The following is a 26,455-nucleotide window of genomic DNA, read 5'->3' on the forward strand; positions in this document are numbered from 1 at the left end:
GGAAAAGGTGTATGGATTCATTACATATTCTAATGTATTGTTTATATATTATAAGATAAAGTCAAGCATGTATCTGCTGATACTTTTTAAGTTGACCTGTCTTTATACTTAGAAATGTCTTTTAATAGTAGGCTTCCCTGGTGGCTCAGATGGTAAAGACTCTCTTACAATGCAGGATCCCTGGGTCTGGAAGATCCCCTGGAGAAGGAAATGGCAACCCACTCCAGTAGTCTTGTCTGGAGAATTCCATGAACAGAGGAGCTTGGCAGGCCACAGTCCATGGGGTTGCAAAGAGTCAGGCATCACTGAGCAACTGTCACGCAGACACACCTTATTGCAGGTGCTGGCACAATTCATTTGCTTATCAAACCCTCTTTTTCCTGATCACAATAAGAAACTTGGTCATTGCCAATGTCTAAGTTAAACTGTGAATGTTGAACAAGTTGTTATTTTTGTTTACACATTATTTTTGGACAAATAGCTTATTTATTCATGAAATATTCAAAAAGTTATACTTTTTAAATAGAAGAAACGTTGGCACAGTTCTCCCCTTCAGCCCAGGCAGTCTTTCTGTGACTGTTTTCTCCTTTTCTCCATTTCTCTGTATTCATGCCACAAGCCAGAGGAGACAGTCAGCTTCCTCTATGTCAAACAGAGAAAACAGCAGAGTTTCGATTTCCTGACAACATCTACTGTCAAAATACAGAAATCTGTAACCCCACTAGTTAAGGATTTATCAAATAGTTAACAAAGAAAATTATAAACTAGTGCTTCACTAAGGTTGTAACTAAAAGTGAGTTATTGTCTATCTAATTAATTCTGTTTGGTTTCCCTGTGGCTCAGTGGTAAAGAATCCACCTGCTAATGCAGAAGACATGGGTTCAGTCTCTGAGTTGGGAAGATACCCTGGAGAAGGAAACAGCAACCCACTGCAGTATTCTTGACTGGGAAATCCCATGAACAGAGAGAGGAGCCTGGCGAGCTACAGCCCATGGAGGCCCAAGAGTGTCTGAGGTGACTTAGCACCTAAAGCAACAACAGTTAGTGAGGCTGTCATTTTAATACTTAGACCAAATTATTACACATACTATTAAACTATTAATATCACTAAGAACTCCAGTGGTCTATAAATTCATCTCTACTTTGTTCACTGATCTAGAAGCCTTTTCCAGTCTGAGGAGTTTCTATTCAGTGGTTTTGGTTTTGGTTTAGCCTTTAGCAGAAGGCTAAAGTTATGCTGAAACTCCAGTACTTTGGCCACCTCATGCGAAGAGTTGACTCATTGGAAAAGACTCTGATGCTGGGAGGGATTGGGGGCAGGAGGAGAAGGGGACAACAGAGGATGAGATGGCTGGATGGCATCAGCAACTCGATGGATGTGAGTTTGAGTGAACTCCGGGAGTTGGTGATGGACAGGGAGGCCTGGCGTGCTGCGATTTATGGGGTTGCAAAGAGTCGGACACGACTGAGCAAGTGAACTGACTGAACTAAAAGTTATGTCAGGGCTTACTGTTTGGTTGTTCTTCCACTTTGAACTTAGAAAGAAAAGCATGAATTGTTTCCATCAATTCTCAAGAACACTAGTCTAAGTATCCAAAATTGTATTTTTGGTGGCAATTTTTTTAGTTGTACTTACAATTTAATTTATTTCCATTTAGTTTCCTTACCTGAGGTAAGATAAAATTGTTATTCCCATGTGGAATATATCAAATTTTTAATAATTCCCATGAAAATGAACTTCCTAAGATTATCTTTTTATCAATAGTTAAATTATTTTATGTTTTTAATTGGACTCTTAAGTCACAGCCTCTAGCTTCCCAGAATTGTAATGGTGTTGAATTAATTTAAAGAGACTCAGAGGAACCAGATATGGAAAGCTGTCACGATGATAATTTAGTTTTATGATTAAATCATGGAAAACACTGTAGAATTCTGAAGAGATTTTTAACCCTTCTATTTTGAAAAGGGTGTCATTCAGTTTGTTGGTCTCAAAAGGTCTGAATCTTTGGAGAGATTTCTAAGCCTATAGAAAATTCAATAAAATAAATGTCACAATAAAAGTAATGGAGACAACCACATTAAATACACACCCAATTTACAATCTACAAATTAAAATAACCAAATACATACACCCACACACATGCAAGTAAGCACATGCATACAATAAGCTACAGTACAAGAATCAATGGTAATACAGCGATACTTGAGAACTTTCTATATGCTTTGCATAATAAGTAACAGGGATATTTTAGAGGGGGCAAAGTACTTTGTTAGAATATTTAAATATTCAATTTATAGCAAATACTTTAAACGTTTTGATAGTAAGAGTTCTTAATATTCTTTTTTCCAAGAATATTCTCTGAGAACAAAGAAACTAATATTTGTGAGCAGCTGACTGCTAAGAAGGCAAAAACTGATTTGACACTGAAGAAATTCTTTTCAGATTGCAAACAAAAGCAAGTACATGGGACCTATCAAAGTACCATGCAGTGACACACACAAATAAAAATGACTTTGTTTGAAAATATTTGTGGAAAATTAGATAAAGGGTATATGGGATCTCTCCTTATTATCTCTCAAAACTGCATGTGAACCAACAGTTATATCATAATAAACAGTTTAAAAGTATGTGTTATCCAATGGTAATATCTTTTTTGCCATCTGTATGTTGCTTAATGCATTGACATACACTGAAGTATTTAAATTATATGTACTTGACAATGAAAGAGATCCTACTCTAATCTTGTGTTTATGTTGGCATTTTTAGGGTAATTGACTCAAAGCCAACTCAGTATTAATTTTTAATTGTAGTGGGTGGGTGGGGGCTCTGTATGGAGATAGAGGGCTATTTCACTGCATTTGTTAAATTAATTCATGATGTTAGTTTTCTTTTTTTTTTTTTTTTTGTAAACTGTAGGAAAATGGAGGAGGAAAAAAAAAATCCCTTCTTTAAATACATCAGTCATAAGAACTGGGTAAAGGAGAATGAAGCTTTTTTATTTGATGGGATGAGAAAGCTAATAATGTATGACAGTAAAAAGGCAGAGGCTTTTAACGCTTTTTTTAACCTTACAAAAAAGGTCAACTCTGATCTCGAAATGAGAAGAACAGCCAACATATGGGAAAGAAGGGCAAAAAGCCAAGTGGAAAGTGAGAAGGAGCTGGGGACGAACACACTCACATGGCGGACTCCAGTCCCTGCCACTGGCAGCCCAAGACTCTCAAGGTGTGGGCTCGTCATCTCTGGATTAACTTAGTTTGTATCACAGCGTGAGGGGAGGGCCAAGTGAAAGACTGGCAAATTTACCAAGACCAGGAAAGAGACAATGCTTTATCTTGATTTAGACAGAGAGGAAAGGAAAAATTCTGCAACCAGCCTGCTAGATTCATTTTTGATGAAAAAAGTGTTAAATGAATATTTCTGCTTCCAACTCAATGGTTAATGCACTTAATCTATAAAAGCATTTGACAATGTTTATTAAAGGCCTACTCTGTGACCAGCACTGACATGGGATAGAGCCCTCATTTTGCAGATATGAATTCTGAGAGGAAAAGAAAATTGCTTGAGATAAAATAGTCCATAAGAGCTAGCCTAGATTTGAATTCAGACCAACAGACTCCAAAACTCTTGTCTTTTCTGCCAGAGAAACCAGCCCTGATGACTTTTGCTTTTGTTAGGGTCTTTAACAAAAACAGTGTCAAGTTTGCTTAAAATGAAAAAGCAAGTTTACTCTTTTTTAACTCCAAAGCTAATAGCTTGCCTTAAATCATCCTGTCATACAGTAAGAGCCCCCAAGAAGACAGCTCAATGAATCATCATGCTACAAGAAAAAAAAAATGTGATAGAGGCTGTGTTGTGCTCTAGTTCACAAGAAGGGTAGGATTCCTGCCCCTGCCACTTACTAGCTGGTGATCAAGGGCAAATTACACAACCTCTCTGAACTTTGGCTTCATTATATGATAAATGAGGATAATAGTGGGTTGGCCAAAATGTTCACTTGGATTTTAATACAATGTGCTCAGTAAATATTAGCTATTTTCTATATGATCATAAATAAGTTGATAATATAATATTGAACAAATAGGTATAATATTTGCCAACTAGTTAATGGATTATAATATCCTCATATACAGCTCTGTAAATGTTGCTAATGAGATATAATTGATTTTTAATAAAGACAATAATTTTAAGTACCTGACACTGTACTATTTAGATACTTAGATTTCAAGTTGATAGAAACAACTCAATACCTTTTATTGTGCATGACTTTCCAACTATCACAATATTATTTACTCTTAGAAATCAAATGTTTATACAAATGAGATTTCTCTTTTATACTGTAAGACTTTTACCCTTTTATAGCCTCTTTCTCTCCTGATCCAACTCATGTTTGCTTCTCTTCATGTATTCTCTGTCTTAGTAAATGCCAACAACCACCCCAACACTGGAAAATATTCTAGACATCTCCTTTTTCTCTCCACTGAAAAAGACCAGAAATGAGATAATGGGTGTTTAATATTTCCATCTCTACAATCATGATCTTAGCTTATCGCTTTACATCACTTTGCCAACCAAGGCCCATATAGTCAAAGCTATGGTTTTTCCAGTAGTCATGTGTAAATATGAGATTTGGACCATAAAGAAAGCTGAACACCAAAGAATTGATGCTTTCAAATTGTGGTGCTGGAGAAGATTCTTGAGAGTCCCTTGGACTGCAAGGAGATCAAACCAGTCAACCCTAAAGGAAATCAACCCTGAATATTCACTGGACGGACTCTTGCTAAAGCTGAAGTTCCAATACTTTGGTCACCTAATGAGAAGAGCCTACTCGTTGGAAAAGACTCTGATTCTGGGAAAGATTGAGGGCAGGAAGAGAAGGGGATGAAAGAAAATGAGATGGGTTGGGTAGCATCACCAACTTAATGGACATGAGTTTGAGCAAACTCTGGGAGACAGTGAAGGACAGGGAAGCCTGGCAACCTGCAGTCCATGGGTCACAGAGAGTTGGACACAACTTAGCCGCTGAATAACAACACTCTCTGTGCCAAACACACTCCCCAGGCTATCAGGAGGGCTCATTCTAAAAGGCAAACTGATAGGACTTTAGGATTAACAAATACAAACCACTATATATAAAATAGAAAACCAACAAAGACCTACTGTATAGCACAGGGAATTATATTTAATATCTTATAACAAATTATAATGGAAAAGAATCATAAAAAGAATATAGATATACATGTATATCTGAATCAGTTTGCTGTACCACAGAAACTAACACAACATTACAAATCAACTATGCTTCAATTTTAAGAAGTAAATTAAAAGGAAAATTTAATTATGCTACACTTCTGCTTGAATCCTCCCAACGTTCTATTGTTTTGAAGATAAAGTCCAAGAACTTTTGAGTAATACAAAAGCTCTTCATGATCGTCCTTCCAGCTACCCCCCTGGACCTCACCTTCTGCCCTAGCATGATTTATGATTTTTTACATTCTCTCTGCTGTCTCCTGGTCTGCTTCTTCAACCAGTTTACCCGCCTTAGTTGTCCAATAATAGTGAATTCTTCAAAACTCAAGCTGATGTATTACCTCCTCCAGCAAGTCTTTCTCAAGTATGGATTAGATGTACATTCTAACAGCTCCATGTATTCTTCCAGTTACATCTAGTCTCACATCTCCCTGTAAGTCTGTAAGCAGCAACAACTTAAAGTTGTATCAGAGTATACCACTCTCCTGCTTAAAGCCTTTCAGTGGTTTCTTATTCCAAACAGAATAAATGGAATTTATTCAGAAGGACACTAAATAGTCCTTCTGTCCGCCTCTTTTACCCACGGATCATTGTGCTTCAATTCACTGTTCATTGGCACCTGTGATAAATGCTCCCAGCTCAACACTATTGCCTTCCTTACAGTTGCCATCCTCATTACCTTGAAAATTTCCACTTGGATATTTGTGTGGCTGACACTTTTTTATCATTCGCATCATCATGTAACTGCCACATTTTTCAGGGAATCTCTCTAACCAACTCCCTAATGTTACTTGCCTTAACCATTCACTCTCTTTTTCATAACAATTATCACTATCTGGGTATATTGCTTCTTTATGTTTCCTTATTTTTATATGTGTTTCATTGTTGGTCTCTCCACCAGAATATAAGCTTTATGTCTTATTTGCTACTGTATATCAATGTCCAGAAAAGTGCTAAATATAAATTTATTTTATAAAATATATAATATATATTTATTTTATAAAATATATAAATATAAAATCTAAATCACTATTTTATCTCCAAGAAGAAATTAAGTAATCACTTATTGAAATCAATTGTGGTCATTAACTATGTCAAATCAACTTGTTATTTATTGTGGAGAACACCCACTATAAGCATGGAAGATTTGCAAATGATGAAAGTATAATTTACCCATAGAAATTTAAGCACTGCGATTAAACAGTTTGCCAAAGTGAGATCATTATATTCTAAGTGCAGAAGCTTAGTGCAGAGGTAGGTACTTAGGGCAGGATGCTAGCTGTTCCCCCAAATCTGTTCTTCCACCCACAGGACATGAACACTTGTGGCTGAAAAGCAGCTGCCTCACCAGGGACTACGGTCCTCAAGCCCTGTGCAGCAAAGCATATTTAGATGACTTCCTTCTAGCCACTGGAAAGTGAATGTTGTTCAGTCGCTCAGTCATGTCTGACTCTTTGCGACCCCGTGGACTGCAGCACGCCAGGCTCCCCGTCCTTCACCGTCTTCTAGAGTTTGCTCAGACTTATGTCCATTGAGTCGGTGATGCCATCCAGGGCCGCATCCTACTACTGAACAGTGTAGAACAAGTAGGTTTGGCTTCCACACTCTCTTCCTCCTGCCTCTAGCAGGAAGCAGATGGAGACAGAAATTCAAGTGATGGCAGAGGCACCAGAGGAAAGAGCCGGCCTAGGTTCACCATGCAGAGAAGAGCCCCAGTGCCCACTGCTCTGTGAAAGACAGTGTGTTAGTTCACTGTAGCTGAGCCATTATCCATTTCGCATACATTTGCTCCGGCACTCTGGCCTACTGACCTGAAATAACACCACATGCGATATGCTAATTTTCACCAGGTTTCCCAAAATTTGTTGAGTCTAAGTTTTCAATTGATGAATATAAGCCTTATTCCATGAATGTTTCTTAATCTTCCTATGAATGCTCATGACAGAGGGCTGATTCATAAACTTTTAGGAATATTTCCTTAACCTGAAAGCAGAAGGCTCATATCAAGTAAAAAACAAAAAACTATAAAAATCAGGAAAAGAACATTAGCTGAAATCTAAATGAAAAAGAATGTGCAGTTAGATCTGTGTATCCATTTGTATGTAAAGTGTGTTCCTTCTCTGCCTGATGACTGACCATATCAAATATCCACAGCAGAAAATTAGTTCATTCATAAATTGTTTGTTTATATTTTTCCAAATTGTAAGTTTTTAATACAAGACTAACAAAAACTTATAATTTCATTATTTTTTTAAATTTCAAGAGCTTTAGGTTTTACCTGGCTTATCAAGTTTAGCTTTATCTGATATGACCTCTTAATTTATAATCTTTTTGAGAATAAAGGTGTAGAAAAAGAAAAGAGAAAAATTAAGTGAATCTGCAAGAGACTGTATTTGAAGTAACCTATTATCAGATAAAATGTGAGCATAATTTTAATGCTTCTTTAATCTAGTTAGGTCAAAATCACTGCCATATCCTATTCAAATGCACAAGTATTAATTGTCATATAGTATTAACTCCTTTTTATGAAAATAACTGATGCTGCAATGTTGGGTCCTTCCTTCATATTGGGCAGAATGAAGGAAGGGGGATTTTTTTTTTTAACTTTTTGTTTAATATTGGAGAATAGTTGATTAACAGTGTTATGACAGTTTCAGGTGGACAGCAAAAGGGCTCAGCCATACATATACATGTATCCATAACTCCAGGAGATGGTGATGGACAGGGAGGCCTGGCGTGCTGCGATTCATGGGGTCACAAAGAGTCGGACACGACCGAGCGACTGAACTGAACTGAACTGATCCTCCCCCAAACTCCCCTCCCATCCAGGCTGCCATATAACATTGAGCAGAGTTCCCTGTACTATACAGTACGTCCTTGATGGTTATCCGTTTTAAATATAACAGTGTGTACATGTCGATCCCAAGCTCCCTAACTATCCCTGCCCCCAACTCCTGTCCTCCCCTCCTGGAAACCATAAGTTCAAAGGAATGAGGATTTAGAGAAAGGAGACTGGAGATGGGCTGAGCATATGGTACTATGACACAAACCACCTCTACTTCTGACTACCTTCCCTGTACTAACTTATCTGAAATAATCACCCTCTCTTCCTTCCTCATCACAGCACCAGAAAACTCTCCCCCAAAATACATTCCCAAATTATATGTACCACATTATGTAAGAATTTTGTCATTTATCCTATTAAATTCTAGCTGTGTGGTGCTTTGTTTTGTTTGTTTGTTTTAGCTTTCTATGTCATATCAGGGAATCTGGGATCCACCATGATTTTGTTTCCTATTACTGCAAACTAGGTATAATTTCAAACACTGTACTCAGTATACAAATTTTGTCCAATAATAGAATTATTTGAAGTCCCATGGTGTTTATTATAATTGCTTAATGGACTAGCCTTGTATCTGAAGTCAGTGCTGCTCTGGGAAATTACAGCATTTTCATATTATAATACATATTGATTATTAACCAACGCTAAGTATTTTAATTGATGCTATTTCACATTATAATTGCTACCCGAATCTATTCACAGAATTTAGATTGTTTTTAAATCTAAAATTGATCTTTATTATTACATTCTCTGTTTGTGACTGTTGTCAGACATCTGCAATTTTTTATATGCAAATAAGTTACTGAATGTGAATTAAAAGGACAATTATAGCAATAACAGAAATTATTTTAAGCAAACTTCAAAGGTTTGTTTGCCTCAGGGGATCAAAATGGTATAATTCTATACTCAGACACATTTATATGAAGATATGGGAGAAAATGCCCTGATGCCTATTGGCATGAATGAGACTTTTACAAATGAATATCAGTCATGATGCTCAGGTCTGATTTACTTCATATTAATACAGTCTATTTGGAAGGGAAATTTTTAGACATAGTCTCACAATTGGCTTTCAGAAAGACACACCTGATTCTGTTGCCACATGGCTCATCTTTTTTTTTTTTTTAATATTTAATTCATTTATTTATTTGGCTGTGGTGGGGTCTTTCCTGCAGCGGTATAGACTTAGTTGCTCCCGAGTATTTGGAATCTTAGTTCCCTGACCAAGGAGGGAACCCAGGCCCCCTGCATTGAAAGAGCAGAGTCTTAACCACTGGACCACAACAGAAGTCCTGTACATGGCTTATCTTGAATGCTCTTTTGAGGTCCAGCTTTGATTTACTAGTTCTCTGGTATGCATACTTTACCAATGCCCAAACCTTGATCACTACCATCTAATTTCTTTAATCTGTGTTCAGCCAGAAGTGCATTATTGAAAATGTCCAGAACCATGGGGATTGGGACTTTTCTAATTCCTTCTCCTAAATTTACACCTAATTTTAACTGATCAATTGATCAATTTTTTAGTACACTTTAGCTGACTCTTTGGAAAAGACCCTGGTGATGGGAAAGCTCGAAGGCAGGAGGAGAAGGGGATGACAGAGGACAAGATGGGTTGGATGGCATCACCGACTCAGTGGACATGAGTCTGAGCAAGCTTCGGGAGATGGTGAAAGACAGGGAAGCCTGGCGTGCTGCAGTCCATGGGGTTTCAGAGTCAGACATGACTGAGACCAACTTCAGGCTGGAGAAGATGGAGGAGATGTTGGCGATCAGAGGTGACTCTGGGTCGCAGCTGGTCAAAAGCAGCAAAGGCGTTTTCACAGACGGAGGCTCAGATCTTGCTGGAAATCAGGGGGCGGAATCTTCACAGCCAAGGGCTTCTGAAAATCTCCTACCTTGAGTGAGGAAGAACCCCGAGCACTGGCCTTCCTGGAGACCTGAACATGAATGGGCCCCGAGGGCAGAGTGTACAGCCTGCGGACCCCCTCCCTACGCCACGGCTTCAACACGGAGCTACACTGCGCATGTGCAACTGCTACTGGACGTGGTTAACTGGAACACAGTAAAATTACTCAGATACCACATATTAACTGGTGGGTGTATTTCCCAGAAATCCTGAGTGTCAATTTGGAAACTTAATTGATATACTTGGTTCATTTAGTATTGATGATATTTGAAAACGCTGAGACTTAACAGAAAAAAAAGTGTGTATGTATAAATATATATATAGATATATATTCTGTGTTGAGAGACACTAGCAATTAAATAAGTGTGATAGTATGTAACAAATCTTAAAAATAGGTAAAACCATATAATAAAATGGGAACAACAAGAAGAAACTAAAATTAATTTTGTCAGGGCCATAAAAAAACCCGACAGGAAGAATTTTTTTCTTCAGTGACTTGACATTTGACTCAGAAGGTACTTAGAATTTGAGCAGGAAGTAAAAACCAAGATGATGAGAAGAGATGAGGTCAAGTCATTTCGGATAAAGGCAATAGGAAGGTGCAGAGAAATAGCATACCGGGGAAATACCATTGGGTGGATAGGGGCTGGGGTGGAGGAGAAAAGTGATTGAAAATGAGGCCAAAAGGGGAAGCCCAAGGTGCCTAGCTGTGAGCACCATTTGCCATGCTGAGGAGTCCTCCCTTCACCGTTTAATAGGAAGCATTAAATGCATTCTGAATTTCAGAAAAGAAATACAATGATGTTGTAGAGAATGAACTGAGGGAGGGCAACTAGAAACACCATATAACAAGGTGTTCATTCATCTTTATTCAACAAAGCAATATTTACCAAGCATTTGTTAGGAACCAGACATAAAGTTGGGTACTGGGGTGAAGTGCTACTTTGTTTCGGTCGTGTCTTTTTGTGACCCCATGGACTGTAGCCTGCCAGGCTCCTCTGTCCATGGGCTTCTCAGGGCAAGAATACTGGAGTGGGTTGCCATGCCTTTCTCCAGGGTATCTTCCCAACCCAGGGATCAAATCCATATCTCTTATGTCTCCTGCATTGGCAGACAGGTTCTTTACCACTAGGGCCACATGGGAAGCCCAAAGCTCACTATCCGATGAGGTGGGGGTAGGCTGGGGGAAAATAGTTTAATAAACAACACAATTAAACTATCATATGATTTGGGCTTCAATATAATGTTGATCAAAATAAGAAATGTAAGAACAAATGTAAAACAGATTGGAAGAAAGAATGTATACGTGGAGATTTGCTGAAATTGAATTGCCTGTGGCAAACCTACATAGACCATGCTGATAGTATTTGGATAGAAGTCCAAAACTTCGATGAGGTATCTGGCCTAGAGATATAGACTTGACTGCCCTTCAATGTGTAAGTGATTGTTGAAGACACAGGTGTGGATGAGATCACCTAAAATGGTAGATAGAATTACAAGTAAATAAAGAACAGAATCATTAGAATCTTTTCAAAGTATAAAGTATATTGTAGTATTTGTTCAAAATATTCACTGCCCTTTCCTACTGGTTGTGTGTCTACCCAATGTATTCCTTCTGGGTCTGTCCCTGAGGGAAAATTATAATGCCTAATTCATTAATGTAAAGCTGGACCTTATGATTGTCTTCAGCCAATGAAATGTAAGCAAAAAGAACATTAACCCCTTCTGTGCAAAACTTTTAAAAGCTTGTAACATATTTCTTCTCTCTTTCTTCCTCCTGGGCCTCAATATCAGAAATCAGTCCCAGAGTTAAGAACCAAAGGTGTCCTGTGATGACCATGTAACATAAACTGAAGTAAAACTGGTGTTTGGAAGGTCTTTACAATAAAATAAATTTGCCAGAGATGGATAAGACAGGATGAGTAGAAAGTATAATAGATCAAATAAAAAAGATGTTGTAGAAATAAGATTTTGAGATATCCAGGAAGTCTGAAATATAGGTTGTGAAATGTTATAAATGAGTCAAAAATGATTGAGATTTTTGAGTGACTGTAAGAAGGTGACTTTGTTATATGAGAAAGGACAGAGAACCCTACTACTACTTTTATATCAGAGCTTGCACTTAAATTCCACTTTGGAACTGGAGGAAGAACAGAGTCAAGATGTTGAAATTTGGATAAATTTGTTAAAGATATCTCTGGTACATTCAGATGGAAATGCCTGCTAGGCAGTGGAATATGTAGACCTGGGGTTCAGAATGGGTTTATGGGCAATATGAGGCCCCTGAGAGACTGCATCCGGTAAGAAAGGGGTTGAAGATACAAATCTGGAGGAAACTCATTTTTAAGGGAAATATGAAAGAAGAAAAATGGAGTAAAATAAACTTCATAAGAATGGTTAGAGAGAAATGAAACATGAAAAAGTAATATTTAATGTACTCAGCAAAAAGATGCTATAAAAAGTGCACTCGTGTCTGGACTGCTGCAGAGAAGTAAATAAGACTAAAATTTGAGAAGATTATTTATGTTTACAATTAAGAGATACATTAGCATAGAACATTGCCCTAAAAAAGTTCTAAACTCTGTACCTGGGGTGATAACCTCATATCAGAATTACCCTAGGGAATCTCTGAAATTGCCCTTATATCTTGAGGAGTTGGGCTCTGGAAACTCCCCAGCAAAGAGTTAAATTGTGTTCCTTTTCTCTTTGAATTTGGGCTGTAGTGTCTTTTCTTCCAGATTGGAAGAGGCCAAAGCCTGGTTTGAAAGGGGATAAGAGTAGAGATGAAGAGGTTGTCCTCTCCCATTTTTTGATTTGGAAGGAATAGTTCAGTTTTGAAAGGGTAAATCCACATTTGCAGGCACTGCCTTGAAGCTCCATAACTTTTAAGAGCTAAGCTTCAGGATTGTGGTGGGTGTGGACGCTTGATAGTAATGAGGAGAGAATTGAGTGTAATGAAGTGAAGAAAGCAAGTTCAAGGAAGAGGCCATCTTGTCAAGGGAGTCAAGGTTGAAGGGAGGTCATCTGGAGAATGGGGAGGTTGGGTGTGGTGAACACTTCTGTTGGCAGAAGGAATATTGAAATTGAAGACCCAGGAGAGAAAAGAGATAATTGATGGCAAACGTTTCCCATGTGAGCTAAGAGGGAACTGTACCAAGAATAAACTGAAAGGAAACAGCACATCACAAAGGAGAAAAGAATAGAACCTCTTCCTCTAGAACCTCCACAGAGGGCAGGAGGGACATGTAAATCACTGGGTGTACAAAGAAATCCCATCGTGTCCTTAAGGAAAGTTATACAAGAGTAATTTGTAAACTCTACGGCACTGAACAAATACTAGTCCCTATTATTATTTTAATTTTCACTTTGGTGAGTTATCAGGAACGCGGTCTGTAGCTTGGGGGCCAGGTCAGAAATGGACTGTCACTTTGAGAGTCACCTGTAGCAGAGTGATAGTTAAGTAAATTGGATTTAAGAGAAATCTCTCAGGTAAGAGTATAAGGAGGGAAGCAGGGAACCACAGACACTGCATTAAGCTTATGAACTCCGTGGAAACTCATTGAGGACAATCAGGACTAAAGGACGTAGTGCTGATGAGAAGTGGGCAAAATTCTACAGCTTATAGTCACAAAGGGCTATTGTTGACACAAAGTGTTGTCAAAAGGGAGGAAGCCCAATGTTTCAAGCTACAAAGTCAATGACAGTGACGCCGACCCCCCCGCTGCCACAAGCCCCGACTGGGACAGGTTCCCTAAGTGTTTGTGGTAAAATGACTGCAGGCTACGTTAAGGGCACGGCATTTAGTGAAGAGCAGTCCATTTGGGGGGTTGCCAAGAGTCGGACATGACTTAGCGACTGAACAACAACAACAGGCCGTTTTGAGAATCCAGGCTTTGCTCCAAGAATCCTGATGATGTCCCAGTTTAAAATGTGGTCAGGCAATGGAGGACTTCCCTGGTGGCTCAGATGGTAAAGCATCTGCCTACAATGCGGGAGACCCAGGTTCAATCCCTGGGTTGGGAAGATCCTCTGGAGAAGGAAATGGCCACCCACTCCAGTACTCTTGCCTGGATAATCCCATGAACAGAGGAGTGTTGTAGGCTACAGTCCATGAGGTTGCCAAGAGTCGGACACGACTGAGTGACTTCATTTCACTTCACTTCAGGCAATAGAAAAAGAAGAAAGCTTCTGGCGAATGTGTGTATCAGACCTTGGTTCTGAGCAGAGCGCCAATGAGGATCACAGCCAGAAAATACAAGGACCAGAGTTTTAATCACAAGAGCAAAAATATAACAGTCAGTTCAGGGAAAGAATCGGAAGAGTAGGAGAACTTGAAGACTCAAGAATTAAACAGGAATAATTAAGGGTGTGAAAATCTTAAATTGAACATCTTGTTCCCCTGAAATGTCCATAGTTGATTCTACCTCATGCCTTCTACCAGATACTTCATTAAGGCTTTGGGTCCCTGGACCACAGGTTTCCTTTGGTCATCATCATGGGTCACAAGTTGATGATCTATAAAATGCTGCTTTCATGGTGTTTGGATTTCCACTACTCGAATGGCTTTCATTCTCACTCTTTAGTGAGTCAGCCTCTAACTTTCTGAGATGCTTTTACCTCTGTTCCATCCTCAGTCCTGCAATGCTGGAACTTCAACTCCTCCAGCACTTGCTGTCCTGTACCGGTTCTTCTCCACATCCCTTAGGCTCTGCACTCATCTACCTTCCCCTTTTCCTTATAAAATAGCGTGTGTTGAGTGTCTACTGTGTGCTTAACCCTGGGCTAAACTCCTTCTGTTTTTTTTCTCCCCCCAAAATTAAGAGGTAAGAAACTAGCGAACTCTGCTTTTTTAGCTCAAACGTTTGTAGAAATTTCCCCAAGTTCATAGAGCCTGGTGGAACCTGGAAGTGAATAAGGTGATCAGTACTCCTGAGGTTGTGTTGGGTATTTATCCTGCTGTATGTCTTTTCTAAATGCTATGGCCTTGGAATTTTCCCTGGTCCAATGGTTAAGAATCTACCTTACAATGCAAGGGACATGGGTTCAATCCCTGGTTAGGGAACTAAGATTCCCACATGCTGCGGGGCAACCAGAGAGGCCCTCACACATCCTAATGAAGAGCCCGTGCACACTACGAAGGCCCAGTGCACCCTCCCGCCAAATTAAATACCCCTTACTTGCATGACACGGGTCTCATGACCAATCTTAGTGCCACCGCTCAAACCAACATCCTTTATTTCCTTTCCTTTTATACTTTTGCACATACCAAGCCAATCCCTAATTCTGAGGCAAACGAGTTGCCTATTTTCATCATGCTTATTTCCAGGCTGCTAAGTGTTGTTGGAGAAAATTAAATAGCTGTGCTGATTGCTTTCATTACATTGTCATGATGTCCCAACCTCAGCCAGGCCTTCGCAAACACTAGCAATCCCTCTGCTCCTCTCTCGACAGCTCTTTCCCATTTCCCAGCATCTGTTCCAAATCTGTTTAGTTTTCCTCGAGTCTACTTTAATTAAAAACATTCTTAACATGGCTTACTAGGCTCTCCAGAATTGGCTCCTTCCCACCTCCCTGCTCTCCCCTAGCACTGTGCTCCCCCTAGCTTTGCTCTTCTCTCTGATACTTTTGATCCTCATGTCTTGTCCCTTTTGGATATTCTCTTTGTCAAGTCTGGGAAGCTTTCTCTTGCTTCTTTGTTTAACTAAGTACTCATCCTTCAATGTTACATCATCTGATGAGCCTTTCCTGACCTCCAAGATTAGCTTAGATCCCACTCTAACATTTTAATATTCTGCACATTTTAATGATTTGTCTGAAGCCAGCCTTCCTCTCTTGGTGGGTAATGATGTACAGATAGTAACAGTGTGTCTCGTTTAACTAGTTGTAACCTCAGCACATGGCATCATGCCCAGCCCTTGAGAAGTGCTTGATACATATTTATATGTAACTGGAATTGAAATGTTGGCATTAATAATCATATGTATTATTTTTTTACCCACAGACTGAAGAGACCTGGAGTATCTTGGTTGCATACAATCTTTGAAGGTATAAAAGGTACCTACAATCGAGGTTTTTCATGCTGACAATAAGCTGGATAAGAAGAGCTTCTCTGATAAAATATAAGACATGAGAAGGTAAAGAGCAAGTGGGGTCTGTGGAAATATGACTCTCTTGGTCTTGATCTTAAAGGAACAGAGATGTTTTGTAGAGCGGTCTATAACAGGGGTCCCCAACCTCTGGAACTGGGCTGCACAGCAGGAAGTATGCAGCAGGTAAGGAAGCTTCATCTGTATTTACAGCCACTTTCCAGCACTTGCATTACACCTGAGCTCCACCTCCTGTCAGATCAGCAGCATAATAAATGTAATGTGCTCGAATAATCCCCAAACCAACACCCAGCCCCCAACTCCCAGTCCATGGAAAAATTGTCTTCCATGAAACTCATCCCTGTGCCAAAAATGTTGGAAACCATCATTGGTCTATAAGACCATATCCTTTGTTCAAAGACAGACCAAGAATTAGGAAATCAAAATAGAAAATGTCAGCAATTGGGGTGGAAGGTGCTGATAATTTGGATAAATGCTGCATGCTCCACAAATGATCAAGCAAGCTATTGAGGACTGTAGAAGCTGAGGCATGTTTATTTTTACTATTTTCCCTAAGCTTACTTCTATTTTTATATTTTCCTATTTGACATCTTCATCCTCTATCTGGGGGTTGAGGTGTATACTCTTGTGTTACAAACCTGGCCACAAACTATATTAGGAGCCAAAATTGCTGAGCACAGGTACAAGAAGTGAGAAAAAAAGTAGAATTAACAAAGGCAAACAGGTGAGGCAGCAGATGGCCCAGATATGGCAGGTCAATTCTACATTCAGGCCAAATTCAAAACAGGCTGATTTATTCAGTCACTCATTCATTCAAAATGGGAGAATAGAGAAGAAGTATAACTTTGAAAATGCTGAAGGGAGAGGATCAGGATATTGAGCTGTGTCATTCAGAGGACTCTGTCCCATAGCAAGACAGAAGCATGAACAGTTTCTAGTTTTGGACAAATGTGACTGTTTGTGCTTGTCTCTTCACCTCTCCCCAGTGCCTCCCATGTCACTTCTAGACATAAACATTCTTGTGGAAAGAGGTATATCTCTTCTCGGTTTTCATAAAAGCACTGGGCTTAACTCTTAATGGCTTGGACTGCACCTTTCACTTCTCTAAGATGGTATGGAGTCAGTGACACAAGTGTAAAGTCCCAGGTCTGACCACCAAGAAATCAGGAATCACTGTTGTACAGTATACCTTGAAACATGCAAGGTCTTAATTCAAACAAAGCATTAAAAGGTATTCACAAACCTCCTTTTTTAAGACAAGGCAGTTTATTGATCTAGTGACTACTGACATCACATGTGTTCCTGGAGAAGGATGAAACCCCAGCCACACAACTGGACCCCAAATGGCAACATTTAGCCAAAAAAAAAGATTTTAGAGGACTTTGATCTGGCTTGGGTACTAAGGGTGTATTATTCAGGACTCTTTTTGGCTTCAAGATGCAAGCCAAACTCAAAGTGACTTAAGATGATAAAAAATGTGAAGGCTATTTATTGTTTTGAAGACTGCTGAGTACATAAGAATCGATCATTGGTATGACTGGTTGTAGGGGCTCAAATGATGTCATTAGGATCTGGTCCATTTCAAAGTCTCTGCTCAGCATTCCACAGAGAGAGATCTGGTACCTCCAGCATCACTTCTTGCTGTCAGCAGTCCCAGTGGAAAGAGCTATGTCTTTTCTCAAGTTTCATAAAAGCACTTAACTCCCAATGTTCCAAATTATACCTATATTGAACCTGGCCAGGATCAGGAAACATGCTGAGTGGCTGAGTCCTGCATTACATCCTTACTCTTTCCACTTAAGATATGTCAACCTCATCCACGGTATGGAGAAGATTGAGAATATGGAGAGGCAGTATCCCAAGGAAAAGTGGGTTACTTTTATATGGGAGACCCAGGTTTGATCCCTGGGTCAAGAAGATCCCCTGGAGAAAGGCATGGCTACCCACTCCAGTATTCTTGCTTGGGAAATCCCATGGACAGAGGAGCCTGGTGAGTTACAGTCCACAGAGTAGCAAAGAATCAGACACAATTGAGGGACTAACACTGTATGAATGAAGAGGGGAGGATTCTGAATAGAAGGAATAGACATCCATAATATTGGTGTTCTAAGGAAAGAGATTTTGCCTGAGTCAGAGATGAAAGAGTTCAAGATATTTCTCTGTATTAGTTGGAATGTTTTTGTTGTCGTCATAGTTGTTAGAAGATCCAGAAATCCATCACAAACTAAGTTAAAAAGGAAATCCATTGCCTTATGTAAATCATACATGGAAGACTGGGCTGGTCTCAGGGACTGGATCTAGGGATAAGAACAATTATCAGGACTTTCTACTCTCCACCTCCTTCCCTTATCTCGCCTGTTGGTTTTACTTTCTTCTACCACTGAACTTTTTTCACCTAATGGTAAACATGGTTCCCTGGATCCATTGCTCCACAGTTTCATCAAAAAGAAAAAGGTGTTTTGCTAATCAAAACTAAAATAAGATGTCATCTTACCCTGGTCAGGATGGCCATCATTAAAAAGACTACAAAAGACAAATGCCAGCAAGGGGGAAACGAGGACCTTCCTACACTATTTCTGGGAATGTAAATTGTTGTAGCCACTACGAAGAATGGTATGCAGTTTCCTTAAAAACCTAAAAATAGAGTTATCGTATGACTCAGAAACCCCACTATCCCACTCCTGGGGATATATCTGAAAAAGATGAAAACTCTAATTCAAAAAGATACATGCACTCTAATGTTCATAACTTCCCTGTTGGTTCAGTGGTAAAGAATCTGCCTGTCCATGTAGAAGATGAGGGTTCAATCTCTGGGTAGGGAAGATCCCCTGGAGGAGGAAATGGCAACCCACTCCAGTATTCTTGCCTGGAAATCCCAAGAACAGAGGAGCTTGGTGGGTTACAGTCCATGGGGGTCACAAAGAATCAGACAAAACTTAGCAACTGAACAACAACAGCACACACACACATATATACATATATACACAATGGAATATTGCTCAGTCATAAAAAAGAATGAAATAATGCCATTTGTAGCAATATGAATGGACATGGAAATTATCATAAGTGAAGTAAGAGAAAGACAAATGTCATGATATCACTTATACGTGGAATCTAAAATACGATACAAATGGACTTATTTACAAAACAGAAACAAACTCATAGATCTAGAAAACAAACCAAAGGGATTACCAAAGGGGAAACGGAGGTGGAGGAGGGATAATTTAGGAGTTTGGGATTAGCAGATACAAGCTGCTACATATAAGACAATTAAGCAATAAGATTCTATTGTATAACACAGGGAACTATATTCAGTATCCTGAAATAAACCTTAATGGAAAAGAACATGAAAAAGAATATATATGTATATACATATATATATGTGTGTGTGTATGTAAATATATATATATATATATATATATATATATATATATATATATATATATATATAAAATTGGATCACTTTGTTGTACAACAAAAACTAACCCAACATTGTAAATTAACTATACTTCAACAAAAATGAGAATAAATTGAAAAGTTTTTAAATTAAAAAAAGGACATTTTATTGTCATTTCTAGTCTGAAAATCTGGGCAAAATTTTTGACCAGCTTGATTCACTTTTTTCTCTCTTAAAAGCATAGTCTACTATCAGAAGCAGAGCAGTTTGCTGTGAAATGATGAAGTCGACAGCATCATTTCTCAAACTTCTTGAGTCATAGACTTCACTGGAAGTCTGGGGAAGTCTAAAAACTCCATCTAAGAAGAGTGCATCTACACCAGAAAATTTAACATATAGGAAAAGAAAGCTATGATATTTAAATGCAGTTATTGAAATGTTTTAAAAACAAATTATGATAAGTAAAATATATGCTTCATTATGAATGCATTAAATAATAATGTATAGTAACAGACCTAACTACCACTTCATATAAATATGAAAATATTTGTGATTTATTATGCTAATATTACATGTGATTTATTGTATGCATTCAAATTTGAACAAAATTAAAAATTTGAGTTTGGAGTTAGTGAAAATAAGGTGATAATTTTCCCACCCAAGTTATCACTCCCTCTAAATCCTATTCAGAATCACTGAAGCTGCCACACTAGAGGGTGAGTGAGGCAATAGTTTGAAAGAAGCTTAATTAAGAGGGGATATTAGGAGCGACTGGATCAGGGTTATCCATCTTCACCTGGACAATTTTATACCAGGGCCCATGCTGAGATTTGTTCTCATAAGAAATGCAGTTTCACTAATGTTATAGTAACTGCAGTTGGGGAATTACATTGGGCTGGTTGCTTTCACTGACCTAGTTATTCCCTGTGTGTCTCACCTTAAAAGTGAGATAATTTGTGATGTCACTCTATTGAGAATAGGTTGTTTTTCACACCTACACTTTGATTTGAGTTGAAAATTCCTAAGTGGGTAGCTCGGCTCATGTTTAGCACTAAGCCTGAATACCAGAACTTAATGTGTTAAAACGAACAGTTATTTTCCAGTGGAAGATGAGGCATTCTCCATGTTTCAATGGCCAACCTAGAGTATGGAAACATAGACCAGAGACACATGAACAAAGTCCATAAGATTATTTCTGTAAATTTTTATTGCAATATAGTTGATTTATAATGTTGTGTTAGTTTCAGGTGTACTGCAAAGTGATTCACTTATAAATACATACACACACACATGTATATATATATTATTTTTTAGATTCTTTTCCAATATAGGTTATTGCAAGATATTGAGTATAGTTCCTTGTGTTGCACAATAGGTCCTTGTTGGTTGCTTATTTTATACATAGTAGTCTGTATGTTTCGGAGAAGGCAATGGCGCCCCACTCCAGTACTCTTGCCTGTAAAGTCCCATGGATGGAGGAGCCTGGTAGGCTGCAGTCCATGGGGTCGCTAAGAGTCGGACACCACTGAGCGACTTCACTTTCACTTTTCACTTTCATGCATCGGAGAAGAAATGGAAACCCACTCCAGTGTTCTTGCCTGGAGAATCCCAGGGACGGGGGAGCCTGGTGGGCTGCCGTCTCTGGGGTCGCACAGAGTCGGATACGACTGAAGCGACTTAGCAACAACAGCAGCAGTCTGTATGTTTTAGTCCCAAACTCCTAATTTATCCCTCCCTGTTCCCCTTTTCCCCTTTGGTAACCATAAATTTGTTTTCTAGATCTGTGAGTCTATTTTGCTTTGGAAATAAGTTCATTTGAATCTTTTTTTTTTTAGATTCCACATATAAGTGATATCATGTTTATATTTGTCTTTCTCTGTCTGACTCACTTCATTTAGTATGATAATCTCTTTTTCATGGCAAAAGAAGCCATAAATAAAACGAAGGGCAACCTATTGAATGGGAGAAAATATTTAAGGATTAATTCCAAAATATACAAGCAGCTCATACAGCTCAATATAAAATTTAAAAAAAAAAAAAAAAAAACAACTCAAAAAATGGGCAGAAGATCTAAATAGATATTTCTCTAAAGAAGACATCCAGATGGCCGAAAGGCACATGAAAAGATGCTCAACTTCGTTAATTATCTAGAAGTGCAAATCAAAAGTACAATGAGGTATCACCTCTCAGGGATCAGAATGGCCATCTGATCATCATCAAAATGTCTACAAGCAATAAATACTGAAGAAGGTGTGGAGAAAAGGGAACCCTCTTACACTGTGAGTGGGAATGTAAATTGCTACAGCCACTACAGAGAACAGTCTGGAGGTTCCTTAAAAAACTAAAAACAGACTTGCCATATGATCCAGCAGTCCCACTCCTGGGCATACATCTGCAGAAAACCATACTTTGAAAAGTCCTTAGGTTTACCTCTAGCACCAGCAGACCTTGGTGAGAACTAACTATGACGAGTCAAAATCTCTACTTCAAGAAGCTAATGGTTTTTAAATTTTTTGCCTATTTATCTTTTCTTTCTTTCAGAGTATTTTAAAATTATTTTAAGACTTCAGGCTTCTTCGGCTGTGCTAAAAACTACCAAGGGAATTATCTATGATGGGACAAAACTTTTGAAGAGTAGTGAGGAATGAGGCAGTGGAAACTGGCACTGGCAGCCATCATAATTTATGTGTCATAAGTGGTTCAGGAAATAGATTAAGGCTCCTTGATCAGCCACTCCTTGCTAATTGGCGATCTCTTTTCAGTGTTAAACCTTGGAGCTTTCGAGTGGATTTCAATAAGAAAACATTTAGCAAAGCATTAGTCAGACTACTGTGAACTCAGTTGGAGACAGAGCCAAAAAATCAAATCCAACACAAACTATTATGAGTCAAACCTTACGGAAGACATCTTATATACATTATCTTATTTAATCCTCTCTCAAACCTTGTGAAACAGCTACCATTGTTTCCATTTTACAAGTGAGAAAACTGCGACTCAGAGAAGGCGAGTAATTTATTGAAGATCACACAGCTGGTGAGCAACAGAGTGAGTAAGGAATGCCTCATAACAAATCTAGTACTTGTCTTTTCCCTTGTAGAGTCTTGCCAGAAAAGCACACTTGTTCACCCAATTATTTCTAGTACCCATTGGCCAGCTTCCCTGGACCCCAGGCAATATGCCAATAGAAAAAAAAAAGACCAGTGTTAGAAACCTGGGAATGGACCTTATGTGACCTCAAAACACATGTGCTTATCTTGCTTTGTGCTAAGAAAAAAGTCAAAATTATTGCAAGAACAAAAGCTTGCAATTTTCCTATGTTCTCACTTGGGCTGTACTCAAAAAATAAATTTTTTAAGTGGTGATTTTAATCACTGGCTTATATTGAGATCAGAAAAGAATTATCTAGTATATCTCCAACTTAACACTGGGAACCATAATAGGAAACGTATGTAAAATATCAATTTTCTCAAAACAAATATTTATCCGTGGGGAGCAAGGGGTGGGTAGGAGAGAATTTAAGCTTTATGTTTGTTGAACTTCAGACTGATAGAACTATTACATAGAAATAAACATAACAATATATCATGATTAGTTATGACAGATTGGCACCACTCTCAAATTAATCCAGACATTTAGACCTTCAAAGCGGGTCACTATTTTTTGGACTACAGCAGCAATTAATAAATCAATCTTATCCCACAGAGTGATTGATTAGCACTTTTCACAAAATGTATAGCAAATGACTGTCTAATCAAAGGAAATAAAACTATTCATAGATCTTCTTTTAATTTGAATTCTCTCCAATTATAAACAGATTTTTCTTTCCTCTGGCCAGATCTAAGTGCATTTAATACTCTATGGATAGTAAAATGTTTCAGACTGACAAAACAGCCACAGCCTGTAACCTCTATTGGAAAAGGCTTTGATTACAGTAAAATTACACAAAAATGTGTCATTAAAAGGCATTGGACAGACATAAAATCTAACCTTTGCAGCTGAAGAATACTTGAGATTCTCTTCATGATCATGCAAGGGGAAATTCTTTGCTATGGAATAGCTATTTTCCTGTTAAGCAGGCTATTTCATCAATGATTTATTCCTGAGATGTAATAGGTCGTTTAAAATGGTGGTTTAAAAGTTGGGCCTTTTTGTTTAATTTTCTCACAGGCGGTTGGTAATTATCATGGTCCCGCAGTTTCTCTGGAATGCCGTGGAGGGTCAGATGGCAATGGAACCCTGCTTTATAGGGTAATTAAGACAGTCGACATGGTTATTAAATACATCATGCTAAGCTAAACTGGAATGCTGTGAAATAAAATCCAAAATCATAAATAAAACTTGGGTATTCCAGCAAAGGGATATATGTGAAAAGGAGGAGCTTTACGCTCTCAGAATTGCAATAAATAGCTCTTGCCCACTCAGACTTACTAAGATCTGACTACCAAAAGCCTCTGGATTTGTCTTTTAGAGAGTGATACTGAAATCAATGCTACAATGCCACATATTTTTGAAGTTCCAATTCCCACTACTTCCTATTATATAAAACAACCTAAAAATGCTTTGAAAGGCATCATTTTTTCCTAGATTCCTTATTCCAAAGACCAAATGCTAGAAAAGGTATGATACATTAAGTGATCCAATGTAAGTTTGATATGACTATCAAATGAATTTTAGGCTTAAAAAAAATCAAGATTCTTTCCCTTTATAAGGTCTTTCCAATGACCGCTCATCACTGTATATTCATGCTGCCTTTCAGAATTCATCTGTAACCTGCCTAAGACCATGATGTTATGACCAGAAATCAAAGAAACCAATAACAGGCTATATGAAGGCTTGTTGATGTTGGTAATTCTAAATAGTGGTGATAGGTAAATATTGTCATCAGTCGAGATATGTCTTCCAACGATGTGTCTATCTTGTGGTCATAAGCTTTCAAGAACCAAAGGCTTTGGTAATTTAATTTCTTTCCAGAAAATGTGATGAGTACACAAAAATGCTGGCAAAAGGGCTGGACCAAATGAAAGCAGAAAAAAATTGTCTTTCCAAGCTATAATATGCTGCCTACAAGAGATTTTAAATTATTCTTCCCTTGCGTATCACTTGGAAATCTTTTCTTTTTTTTTTTTCTGTATGCATGTTTACAGGCAAATGCACTGGTTTACTAGGCAAAGGAAAAGAACTAGTCTTAAATAGGGGGAATAAATATTTCCAATTCTAGCTGTAAAACTAGAAGCCAAAATGTGTAGTTGACAGGCACAGAGCCAGTTGACTTCAGATCACTAGCCTTTCCTTAAAATCAGTCTTCCTATTTCCACATGGAACACATTTTAAGTTAACAATGTGTAGTTTGGCAAAGGAATTGTTTTTCTTTGGCATGAAACGGTTGTCTCGTTTTTTAAAAATGTATTTTCTGCCTGCTCCTATATACACCGTATGTCAACATTCTCTGGAACTTTACAAACGGTTGTTACATCAGGAAAGTTTTAGATAATTACTTTTTTTTTAGTTTTGTCCAAATAGGAAAAAATATATTTAACACCTTCATACACTTGTACTTATGCCTCATATAATTCTGAACATGGCTAAAATATACCTTGAAATGCATATTGAATGGTGATTGAACTATATAGCATTCTTTGGAAATATAATCCTCTCATAGAAGTCATTTAAATTTTCTTTGATGAGTATTTTTACAGGATATACTGACAATGTACAACCTGAAAATAAATCTGGCCATTTCCTTCTCGTCTCTCCATCGGAGTCTTAAAATTGAGTCATTCTATCCATAATATATTTATAGTGCTGAAAACAGTAGAGTGGAAATGCTAACCCATTCAAATGTTTGCAGGCTCCCCCTCTTCCCCCGTTTCTGGCTACTGTCGCAGAAAACTCAAAAGCAGAAATGCAAATTTTCAGACACTGGTTCCACACGAAACAGGACAGACGGCTGCACCAGCTACTGTTGTGAGACCACATAGGACCACTGCTGCCTCCACATAAAGAAGGCCATTAAGGAGAAGTTGTTTATTTCTGCTTCTGCAGAAATCATAAACACCAACCCCAAGCCTGACAGCGCAAGCTGTGCCGCAGTAAATTCTAGTACTTTGGCTGGCCATTCTAAGCAGCCCAGTAAAAGTTACTGTAGCTAAATCCCATATACATTTCACGAAATAATCCTACTCAGAAGATGGTATCATATTCATGCACAGCAGGGTGTGCAAATGCCTATAAATCACATGTAGAATCTGAAATATCTATTTTAAAAAATCTGTGCAAATTTAACCATGACCCTTTGCCCAGACAATAGGCCTTCATATGCCTTGCAGCTTAGCAGACACCCAGGAATTCTGTTTGGAAGTGATAGCTACTGTCTATGTAATATTTAGGACCTATTCATGAGGCATCTGGCAGGAAATAAAAGGGTTTTCTCCACGAACATATGCTAAAGGATGTGATCCTGTGCCGGCTCCTCCTCTTCTGATTTTTTGCAAATAGCACAACATAAGAGACGTTGTTTCTGGCTGCCCCGCTGCCTGTCATGGCTGTCAGGCGAAATCCCATGAATTATTGCTCTTCCAGATGTAAGAGATTTTCAGGCTGCCTTAAACTGCCTGTGGTTTGTGGTACTGGAGAGGGGAGAAACGAGATTAAACTTCATCTCATCAGTGCAATCTGAAAAGATCACACAGAGGACTAATAATCAGGGCTTTTTCATTCCCGAGCCAGACTTGAGAGCTGTGTGTTTTTGTTTCAAGGTGATGTCACATTAAGCTTGTTGGAAGACAGTGATTAAGGTCAAACAATATTTGAGGAAGATCAAAAATAAAAAAAAAGAAAGTGTTCAGCCCTCTACTGCTGCTTCCTTATTGCATTTACTTAAAGGGGAAGGACTGATCATTTTCACTGACGGCAAAGAATGGGAAGTGGATCTAGTCCTGTAATTCAAAGT

Source organism: Bos indicus x Bos taurus, chromosome 14 (genome assembly GCF_003369695.1).
Source record: "Bos indicus x Bos taurus breed Angus x Brahman F1 hybrid chromosome 14, Bos_hybrid_MaternalHap_v2.0, whole genome shotgun sequence".
In the NCBI taxonomy this organism is placed as follows: domain Eukaryota; kingdom Metazoa; phylum Chordata; class Mammalia; order Artiodactyla; family Bovidae; genus Bos; species Bos indicus x Bos taurus.